This window comes from Perca flavescens, chromosome 11 (assembly GCF_004354835.1).
Source record: "Perca flavescens isolate YP-PL-M2 chromosome 11, PFLA_1.0, whole genome shotgun sequence".
In the NCBI taxonomy this organism is placed as follows: domain Eukaryota; kingdom Metazoa; phylum Chordata; class Actinopteri; order Perciformes; family Percidae; genus Perca; species Perca flavescens.
In genome coordinates this window covers 18,581,928-18,593,993 of record NC_041341.1, presented here as the reverse complement: position 1 = coordinate 18,593,993, position 12,066 = coordinate 18,581,928, and the positions used below count along the sequence as shown (strand labels likewise).

Genomic DNA, 12,066 nt, shown 5'->3' with positions numbered 1-12,066 from the left:
ATTTTATCTAACCAGCTGTTCAGGATGTGATCATGAACATAGAGTCTGGAAGATTTATCTTCGCACACACATTATTCAGAAACTATTGCAGGAGTTACACCCTGAATTTATAGAGGGAGAAAATAAAACCATTAAAATACTTTGCGTCATGCCTTAGGCAGATCAACCTGAAATATTTGGTATAGTGTCTTTGGTATGGTAAGCTACTCCCTGTAGTAAAACTATTTTAAAAATGTTTAAGAAATGTAAATAAGTGTTCTATTGGACTATCAATCTCTATTTTTTTCACCGTAACAAGGACTGTGGGAACCTATGTAGTGCTAGAATAACTTGATTTAAGAGGCTACTGTAATGAGTGTAGTTTGGGGGATGATTGTGCTCAGATGTCAGAGTGAATTCCTCTGTTTCATAATGATGGGGAACACACAATGGACACTCTGTGATACGAAGGCAGAGGGGGCAGTTAGAACTTCAGTTAAAGCATAAAGGGAAACAGCAGTGTAGTTCTTCATTACAAACCTTTCCTGCTGCCAATCTTGATATAACTGCCTTGAACTGTGCCTCACTTTCCTCATGTATATGCACACATGGACTCACTCTCTCACTCTCACACAGTAAAAGTTCAACAAGCCATGGTATCGTTGAGGTATAATTGATTGGATTTTAATGTAGAGTCTGAAAGAATGAGGGGATGGTTGGTATAAATAATTTGCCTCATTTCTCAGCTGAGCTCTTTTTGTCCTGCACCTTAAAATCTCTCTCTCGCTCTCTCTTTGGTCACAGTATTTAATGGTTGGCCTGTTGTTAGCCCTATGACATTTGGTGCAAACATAAGAACCCATTTACAGCCTTATCAAAACATTCAAAAAGTCAATGAAGAACAACTAATCACATCTGGCTCAGCACTGCAGAAATCATGTGTTTATGTATATACTTTTTGTATTTACATTTTGAACTTTATTACAGTCCTTTAAATTAATAATTTGACATTTTGTGAAAAATGCTTATTTGTTTTGTTGCCAAGAGTTCGATCATCTACGGTGCTTTTCTTTTTGAAGCAACTCAGCTTTAAAGTTTGATTAAGTTCAAAGGTCTATATTAATAAAGACCTTCAGGTCCACTTAACCTTCAGGCTTCGTCTGAACAATATATTGCAATTTTTTTATCTGATTGATTGTGTGTATTTGAGCTTTCAGAAAAGCAGGACTGCTTTTCCGGTGACTCTGTTCCGTATCGGGTTTAAACGGTGCCCACTTCCTTCCATTGAACCAGCCTAAAATGGCCTTCCCTGAAGCCAGGGTGGGAGAATTGGGATGGACAATGGGAAAACCGGATGGACACCAGATCAGAGACTGGTATAATTTTATTACACATTTCACACTTAACACTCAAGACATTTAAAGGCACGGTCATCTAGGACTGTAATGTGGGTTAAAGCTCGTAGTTGAGAGGCCTCAAGTCTTAGCACAATATAAATTAAATGTCTTATTTTGGTTACTGGATTCCTTATGTTTTTTTGACAGCAAAATACTTGGACGTGTAGGTTACAAAGACAGGTGATAATAAAACTGGACCTGACTGAACACAAACAAACTGACCTTGTAAAACCGCAGCTGTGAAATATGCACAACATTGAGTTCCTACATGTCAAAGGCTGGTCTGGACATCAGAGTGCAAGGCCATTTCCTTAAAGTGTGTGCCCCACCCCACCACCATCTCATTTCCTCCATACCCAAACAACAGCTACTTCTCTGGGAAAAGTGCTCAGCCACTTATGTTTGTGTAGAGCCCAAACCTGCTTGCAAGCAGACTCTTTGGTGGTCAGCATGTCTGTATACAAGGTAAAGAGCACTTTAGCTTCAACCAGACAGCATGCAAAACGATTTGATTTGTTCAAATTAACAAGTCCTAAACAAAGTGCACACAAAACTCAGCCCACCCAAACATTCAACTCAAAACTTCCACAAGAATCAGCAAGAAATTAAGATTAACTGCACTTGCAGAAGCCAAAGAGCAGTGTTCATTACTACCCTACAGCTTTAATCTGGCTTTTGGGTATGAGCGGTTTTTCCCCAGGTGGGTTCCCACTGTCAGAGCAAAATCCTTGTTAAGCAGTTTTCAGATGGACTTCAGCTGGAAACCTTCTCTCCATCAAAGCAGTCAGTGGAGGAGGGAGTTTCTCCCAAGAGGTCAAGTAGATCTGAGGTCAGAACAAGGATACCTTTCCCGGAGATGGGAGCTGCAAAGTAACCGTACAAAATTAAAATCCATTAGGCCATTAAAGTCTGAACGAGTCCAAGTTGAGGGTTTAAAGAGATGGCATCTGCACTACACAAAAAAAAAAAGCCTACCCATGAATTTTTATTAGAGGGTAGGGTTCACTTTAGGAAATTAGTGTAGTAAATGCAACAGCATAATAGTTGAAGATTTCAGCAAGAGGGTGGACGTCATGTGGCCTAATACTTGTCACGGAACATCTACTGTACGTCACCACTAGAGCTGAATGACTCATGACAACCGGTGGTAAATCACTAGCAAGATCCAAATATTGTGCAAATGTTGACCACAATGAGTCCAAGAACCCAGAACGCCAGCCCTTGATGGTGGAATTATGACATACAAGTACGCAATAGAAGTCAGATTATCATTAAGCCTTTTTTTTCCCCGCCCCCCAACCCCCATCATCATACACAAAAAATAAAAAAACACACCCCACACACACAGGCCCGACATTCATGAGGTCAGGCAGTCTTCAGATTCCAGCTTTCATCTGGCTGTTGGGTGGTATCACGTTTCCCAGGTGGATCCCCACTGTCAGTCCAAACTCCTTGGTGGCATGCTTCTCATGGACCTCAGGCTTCAGCTGGTAACCCTTCTCTCCATCAAAGCAGTCCAATGGAGTGAAGGAAAGCGCTTTTTTCCTCCCAGGAGGTCTTGCAGTCACGTACGCCAGTCCTCCAGCATTGTGCTGCGTGCCTCAGAAGGAACAGAAGATGGAGCCCAGAAGATCTGAGGAGCCAAAACCTGAAAGCCACAATAGTGCAGGATGCCATTCTACAAGAGAGAAAACACATTAGTCACTTGGATGTAACTGTTAACAGTTGATTCAATGCACTGAACATGGACTCATGAGATCCAGTGGTGAAGGACAGCATGGCTTTCTTCAATCAATCAATCAAAATGTATTTGTATAGCGCTTTACAACAACCAGCAGGTATCCAAAGTGCTTCACATCAGGAACTAAGAATAGAACAACATATCTTACAATAGGAAGAATGAAAACGTAGAAAACAGTAGAATCATAAAAAGGTTACATAGAAACAGGAAGAGGAAATTGTCACACCACTACGGAGTATTAAAAGCCATTCTAAACAGGTAGGTTTTGAGTTTCTTGTCCTGTACAGGAAGCCAACAGATTGGGCAGGGGGGGCACACTTTAATCTAGTATTGCAATGTAAGCCTCTAGTTTCTTTTACCTTGAAGATTCCCTGGCTGTATTGCTTATCTTGGGAGTATGCATAGCCCGATGTGAGCACCCGGTTGATCCAGCCCTTCAGGATTGCAGGAACTCAGTACATGGGGAACTGAGAAGTAGCACTTAAAATTAAAATTAGTTTAACAGAGGGTTCATCACAAACCTTACTATCACTCAGCCTCTATCTGAAAGAGGATGAGGTCTGCCCGAGTGACTAAATTGTTCCTCAGTGATGTCAGCACACAGTTTTCCTTCCTCCCCTGACAGTTTAGTCTCCTCCACATAACAGAAGTGATCACCATTCTTAACTTCCCCTGCAGAGACACTAGGCTTCAATTCTGAAGACCACAATCAAGCAGAACTTTTTAATTCCAGTAAGATATTTATATACCAGTGATGTCCTCAGCAGTAGCGGTTGCTTTAAACTTCATGGCATACAGGTCAGATACTTCCACTGTGCAGCCATGCGGCTAAAACTTCTACTGCAGCATCTTTGGCTGCAGTGTTGAATGATCCAAAGCTCTAGTGGGCATACACGATCAAAACTTTCTTCACAACTAAATAAAAAAATAAAACAAACACAACTCTGCAAGTCAAATACTAGCACAATATGAGATACAACCTTAAATTAGAACATTGGGCACATACCATCAGAACCCTCAGAAAAATATACGAAAACACAGCTTAAGAACTCACCTATTCTAAAGCAGGATGTCAACTGTAAATGATATGCTTTACAATTAGCTGGTATGTAGATGGAAAGAGCAGCTCATTCTGGAGTAATTCTCAAGGTAGCTGTTTTATACACCACACTCGACACGCAGCATTCTGGCTCATTTGCACTCTCACAGGTACTGTCAATCAGCAACCATGGTCATCAATCAATCCACTGGTATCTCTCAGGACCCTTATCAACATGGCTACATATCTTTCTACACACATCTCTTATTAAACCTGGACTGCAATATTAAATGAGTGGAATGTATGTATCACTAAAAGCCAAGAATATGTAGGTTTTTTATCAGTCAAACCAGCTGCAGATGTAGCCCATTTTAAACACAGGATACACTTACAATAGTCTTGCACATACATCTTCTAATTCAATGTGTGTTTTTCCTATTTTAGCCTGCCCAGAAAGAGACAGTGCCTGTGTGTGTCTCTGTTTTTGTGTCTTTTATACAGTAACCGTGTGGATATTTTGAGAGCATGCATGTCTGTCTTTGTCTGTCCGTGTACAAGATGTTTAAAAAATGTTGTGCCACTCTTGATGTCTTCAAACCACATGAAGCAGATGTGGCTCAGTGATTCTCTCATATTGTTACTGGTTTCCAGCTCTGTTTTCCTTGACATTACTTTCCTCTAACGAAACAGTTGCCTGCGGTCGAGCTCACTCACGAACGTTGCCCTGTAAAAAAAAAAAAAAAAAAAAAAATCGACTCAGCAATGGACATCAAAGGCATGAGACATAAGCTGGCACACATCTGGGACCAAAATTAGCCCCGAGTCCCATCTATCCAGCCACTGAAGAGGAGGGATTAATGAACAACTGCAACATATTTGCACATAGGCGTACATGCATGCAAGCACGCCGCATGAGTGAGACATATGGATACAGTTTGTCAGCTATCCTTCTTCCCATTGTCTCTCCTTTTTCTCTACTATTGAAATTGATTTGAGTTGTAAGGGTTGGCAGGCATTTGTCAAATTGCATTGTTAAAATTCAAAATTATGAGGCATTATGGTGTTTATGAGGCCGACTCTTTTCATCTCTGTGGCCTCTCTGTTTTTTTTACACCATCCCCACACTAGTATGTTGGTCCTCATTGTGCTTCATATTGAGCCTCTGGCTGCATTCCCTCTGTTGTGACGGGAAGGGATTGTGTGTTTTTCCGGGAGGTATGTTTTTATGGTTTGTGATGTATTGAGCTACATGATCCCAGACTGATTTGTTGCAAAATTACATGAAGTACTCGCAAGTATGTTTCACACTTGCTACATGTGTCAGGTGTTTGGTGTGTGCTGCTCGAGGCTTGACAGAACATCTGCATCCCAGCTTTAAAAGCTCCTTTACACAAACCCACAACAATGCACTTATAGAGTACATAGGAGCATTAAAAACGCAAATACGTCCAGAAGCTCTCAGCTTGTTTATTATTCTGATAAATGCCAAAAAATTATATGAAAATCTAGCCTACAGTGCCGTCACATGGCCAGTGTGAGGAAATACAGCTATTTGGTCATTTTTATATGTGGCCAAACTTTGAATACATTTTTTTATACTTTCTGCATCTGCAACTAAGGATACGTTGTATTCAGATGGTACAAAAGTAATATAAGAATGTATTATTTCTTGTAAATGTGACAAGGACAACACTAACCTACCCATAGAGAAATTACCAAACTGACCTACCAGGGGCCTAATGATCAAGAGGCCCCTAAGCCGGAGCATCTATTGGAAGTAAGTGTTTGTTTTTAGTTTTTTTTAAAGTCAGGGCTCAGTCAAAAATAGGGATGTCCCAATCTGCTCTTTTTTGCTCCTCATACTGATCTGAGTCCTTTCATACTGAGAATCTAAGTTGAGTAAGGATACCACATCCGATCAACTTTTTATTTTCATTATCATTTTGTTAGATTTTTCTGACAGCTGCAGAGTGCATACTTGGGCTGCAGAAGACCTACATTAAACATTTTAATGCAGGTAATTTAAAATGATAAACATTTAAATATGGTTGGCAGCAGAACAGATATATAACTGTACACAAATAGAACCTGCATAGAAGATTTACATTGCTGATTATTTCTGATTGTATAGTATCCCGTAATTTCTTGTATAATACCTGTGGGAAGGGGCGTCACTGTGGCAGAAGGATTTGTACTCTTCATCATCAGCATGAACATAATGCTAAAGTTAAGCGTTAACTTGCAAAATGTCGTAGAGGCGAGACGGTGATGGGGTGAACACAGAGGGCCTTTTATTGCATCTGTGCTCAGGAGCACATTGCCCCATAGTGATAGTCCATCCAGTTTCCTACTTTACAGAAATCGTCCTCCTACTTGTCACCACTAGATGGTGACAGTGCCCAGTTACTTCTCCAGGAAAGAGATTGATTTGATGCTGTTTATGGTTTAATCACAGTTTGTGAATATCTGCCAGAGCTTGAGGAGGTTAAGGCCAAAGTGAGAAATAGCCATCCAGATGGTAAGTCATGAATTTTGGCTGTATATTGGCAGAACAGAATCATTGTAAAGCAAGCAACCGGCAACCTTTAAAAGATTAATGTCACTGATCTAATCACTCAAATGACCATAAGTAAACAGAGCTCCAGGATTTACTGTGATACTTTTAGCGTACTCTCAGCACTGCTGCCTGACAGGGTTACAAATTAAAAGTCATTAAGTCGTTTCAGCTGGAGGAAGTTTAGGTCTTGCAGAGGGCTCTAAAATATCTTCAAAATATTTGCTCAGACACGTATCTGATTATATAAAGAAAAAAAAATTACAAAAGATCTTGTCACATTTGCAAAATGTCACAATCCCTACTCCCATTTTTAATGTTACAATTTAATTAATTTAAGCCCAGACATATCATCTGAAACTCAGTATTAATGACCTTCTAAAAACAGTTAAGAGAGTTTATCAGCAGCTCTGAACAAGCTGAATTATGTGTGTAAGATTGAATAATGAGAAATACCAGCCATGACATTACTTTTCTTCGTCAAAGTAGTTATACAGTAAGTATTAGTCCACTAGAGAGCAGCATGCACCAGTAAGCGCCATGTTGCATCGCCGGCAGCAAGGAAATTTTGCCTCATTTCTCATGACTTTGACATGGTAGCAGCTGCACCATTTTTGGATGTTTATACAGGTATAAAAAAAAAAAAAGGATATATATATATATATATATATATATATAATTATATTGTCATAATCAATCCTAATCCTATAATTATATCACAGTCTCTGCCATGAGAGGAACTTTATGCTGCTGTAACTTCAGGTTTTGTGTGAAACAGTAAAATGTGAAAGAGGGCTGGTGACTACGAGAGCTAACAAGCCAGTGTCTGTCACCTGTATGCATAAAAATAATATTGCATCTACTGTATCTAATCATTTGCCAAATGTAATTGTAGATAGATTTAACATCACCTTAAAAGTGGACTGATTCATCCTCCTTGAACTCTTTCAGACACTGGTGAACATAAATAATTAAGAGGCCTGTTTACTTTTGGATCTTAAATCAAATAGCAGCTGAACCTGCTAGTACATAACCTTTTATGTATGCAATAGCAGGTATAGCGTACTGATGAATGGTGAATTATGCTCACATTCTGTTAATGTTCATACAATAGGATGGGTGGAAAAGTGTTACTAAGACTGAAAACATCCCCAATGAGACATGAGTTCTCAAAATCACAGAGTAAATATATGTTGCAAAGAAAAAGAGACAAGATCAAAACAACATTTTCTTTCCATATCAAGAGCTTCAACAATGAAAGCCTCGAGAGAGGAAAGTGCAATCTAATCTTTCTCTCAGCTTCAGTTCCTCACACATCTGTGCTATTCTTTATCTGGAGTAATGTTAACATCTCACAATACTTTCCTTATTACTGTGGACTGTAAACTTTTAGGTTAGCTGCAAAATCCATCTTTATAAAATGCTACTAATGTACAGTACATATTGCATTCCTTGCTGTTCTTAGTTATAACAGACCAATAAACTGCCCTCAGTTATAAAGAGGTAATAAAGGTCTGCTATAGCTAACAGCTGTGACTGCATGGCAACGGATGGTCCAGAAAAAGGAGCAACAGAAAAGAAAAGGAAACTAAAAAAGCAGCATTGACATCGAAAAGTTGACATTTGGCCTTTAATATATGACATGCTAACTGCTATACTAATGCTATACACTTCAATGGACCAATGGACCAGTCAGTGCAACACTCTACGCTCACCTTTGTCAGCCAAGTAGGGTTTTCTGCCCCTGAAGGCAACACGATGAAGTGATGTTCACTGAACTGTGACAGCGTCTAGCAGCAAAACACAGAGTTACGTGGTTAATAGAGGGGATGACAGACAAACATTGCGCATATTTATTTAACAGTCATGTACCAAGATACGAGTCACTGCTTCCAGAGTAAGTTCTCTGACTAAAGTGAATGTCTGTCTTCTCTGTTGCATTTGTCTTACACTTCTCCGCTGTCCATTAACGTCTTCTGAGGAGTTAGAAACAGGTGTCCTCAGTCTTACTGAATTGGCGGAAGGATATAACACTCAAATTTTAAATCACGTGAAACCTCATACAAGCTTTCCCCTGTGTTATTCTCAGGTGTGCAACAAATCCATCTACTCTGCTTTTCCATTTAAGCTTCTTTTCAATCAATTATATTTCGTAAAGGGTCTGTTTACTGCCTCATCCTGCTCTTCTGGGATGCTCCTTCTCTTATTTTACAGATGGGCATTTTGTGCCCAGGCCTGAAAACAAAACAGAACTAAGTGCCAGATTGGAAGTAAAACTATATAAAACCTTGTTAGAGGCTGGATAGGTTGTTTGTTACGTTGTCAATAAGCAGAAAGAGACAACTCTACTAAATAAGATAATAGCATAGCTCCTCACTTTACTTTTCACAAGCTGCATGGCACAAACTTTGTACCACGTCATTCAATTTCATGAAAGAACGGCTCCATTTAAACTATTAAATATTCATGAATTATTTATTTTACTGTATTACAGTTTTTTATGATTGTTTACACACTAAAATAAAAAATTTCGCACAATTTGCAAATTTCTACTCTAATGAGCAAAACACCTCCACAGATTTGCACAACTTTACACACAATGTCTGCTTCACCCTTTTTGCAAAACATTACACACAGTGATTTGTAAAACTCTACACACATTTTCACACCTTAGACACAGATAAGGATGGAGGTGAGGTTACTTCCTTGTCATTACAAAGCCCCGGATTGCCAATGATCACACTAATGAACGAATTGGATAACATATCCACCAGGTGTGGAAGCACACGTGTTTATTTGAAAACGCAGCACTCAGGTGTGCTATAAAAGGCAGCAGGTGAGTTCACCTGTCCTCAACAAAAATGGAAGGAGCTAAAAGAAGAAGAAGAAGAAGAAGAAGAAGAAGAAGAGTGAGAAATGTAATTGGACCCAGGGCAATCACTAATGTGCCAGGGCAGCGAGGGGGTAACATCACCCTTTGCGCTGCTATTACACAAAATGGGGTCCTCCACCACCATGCAAATCTGGGACCCTATAATGCAAATCTAATACTTGCATTTCTTGACAGATTGCTCAAGATTGTCACAGCATTAAACCAAGTGGACCAGATGCGGTACATTGTCATTTGGGACAATGTCTCATTCCATCAGGCTGCTCTGGTCCAAAATTGGTACCATGAGCACCCTGAATTTGAAGTCTTATACCTTTCCCCCATACTCCCCCTTCCTGAATCCAATAGAAGAGTTTTTTCAGCATGGCGGTGGAAGGTATACGACCTCCGGCCCTATGATCATTTGCCATTCATTCAGGCCATGGAGCAGGCCTGTGATCATATCGAAGCAGCTTCTGTGCAGGGATGGATTCGGCACACAAGGCAATTCTTCCAACGGTGCCTTGCCAATGAAGACATAGCCTGTGATGTGGATGAAATCTTATGGCCTGATCCAGAGAGATGATGAATAGTTTCAGTATTCTTGTTGCTTTTACAGTAGTTTTTCTTCAGAGTCAAAGTGTATGTACTTCATGCAGTAATTTTTATTTGTCTACAGATTTTATTTGTTTCATTGATTTCATTGTTGGTTGATTACTGTAACTGATTATGGTAAGAAATACTGTAAGTATTGAAATAAATACTTGAAATATTCAGTCTGCAGCATCAGTGTTGTGCAGTGCTTGGTAAGTTTATAGTAGGCCTATTTGTGTACACTCTCCCTATATCTCAAACTAATCACGAAGAATTTTCACTATTTTTTTTGTCATCTAAATTATCCCTTACATAACAATGTCTGGCCAAAAATCTAGCACATGCTATTTCCTAAAATTAGTTTTTTTACAAATGTGTTTTTTATTTATCACAGCAGTGTGAAACTGGCTGCAATAGTGTCTGATCATTGAGGACTGTGTTGGTTAAATGAAAACTAATACCATTTTCACAAATATGTGTATATGTTTCGACTGAAGTGTGTATGTTTTGATTGCCTGTAGACAAATTGCACATTTGTTGCACATTGTTGCACATCACTGAGTACCAAAGACAATTTTCCGCTTAGGAACAATAAGGTTACTCTATACTTCTTTATATTGTGGGTGTTAGAGGATTTAGGAATATATCTAATTGTGAATTAGTGCAAAATAGTGCCTTAAGATATTTTCTGGGTGTGCATAAATATACCCCTACATTGGCGATAGTGGGAGACATGGGATGGGAATCATGTGAAGCTCGCTGGAAGATATGTATGGCCCAGTTATGGAATCGTCTATTAGATATGGACGCAAATAGGTTGACAAGGAAAATATTTCTCTGGGATAAACACATTCTTGGTCCTTGGTCTAACGACATATGCAAATTGTTTTGTAATTATGGTTTTAGTGAGTTGTTTCTTAATAATGAAAAGCTGAATATTGGTTTGTTTAAAGAATCTGTGTTTGCTAAAGACAAAAAGCAGTGGGCCGATGATATATGGGCTAAGCTAAAATTGCGTATTTTTGAAATGATAAAACCATTGTTGTATATAATTTGTCAAAAAGGCAAAGATCTTTATGTGCTCAAGTGAGATCTGGTGTTTTGCCTTTGACTGTTGAAACAGGACGATATGTTAATGTAGAAGAGGAAAAACGGATCTGTCTCATGTGTTGTTTGAATGATATAGAAAATTAGTTCCATTTTGTTTTCTATTGTCCTTTTTATTGTGAACAGCGTGATTTTTTGTTTCGTAAGATAAAATCCGAGATTGACTTGGTAAATATGGATAAGACTGAGATGGCTGTTCACATATGGAACATATAAATTAGCCAATTATCTAGATAAAGCTTGGGAGAAGAGGAAAAAAGCTCTTTATCGAGATGAATTGTAGATGAGAATTTGTTGTTTGTGTGTGGTGTGTGTGTATGTGTATATATATGTATGTATATACATATATGTATGTGTATATGTGTGTATATGTATATACAGTATTTGTATTCATGTATTTCTCCGAATGACTTGTATATGCGACAGCATGATACAGAAATAAAACATAACTAACTAACTAACTAACTACTAACTTTGACCCTTGATTAGACAAGCATTTGGGGGATTTGGAAACATTTGGTATTTTTATTTAATTTTAAAGATTAAATTGTTGATTTATCAATTAATCACCAGCATTATCATCAATGTAAATAAACTTTTTTTTTATTTCACCTAATTTTTATTTCATGTAATTGTAATTTGTGATGAATGCTGTTTTAAATTGACATTGTCTGATGTCTCTTATGGACATGGTGTCTCATGGAAGTTGTGCCAAAGACCTCAAGAAAATGTCTCACTTCTCTTTTCCTCTTCTAATCCCCTCATCCTCCTCATTGCTATAGCCAT

The 12,066-nt window shown here is 38.7% G+C and overlaps 1 pseudogene; it reads right to left on the bottom strand.

Annotated features, from left to right (window-relative positions):
- Window positions 1-2,752: 2,752 nt before the first annotated feature.
- Window positions 2,753-12,066, bottom strand: LOC114563638 (NAD(P)H dehydrogenase [quinone] 1-like; annotated as a pseudogene).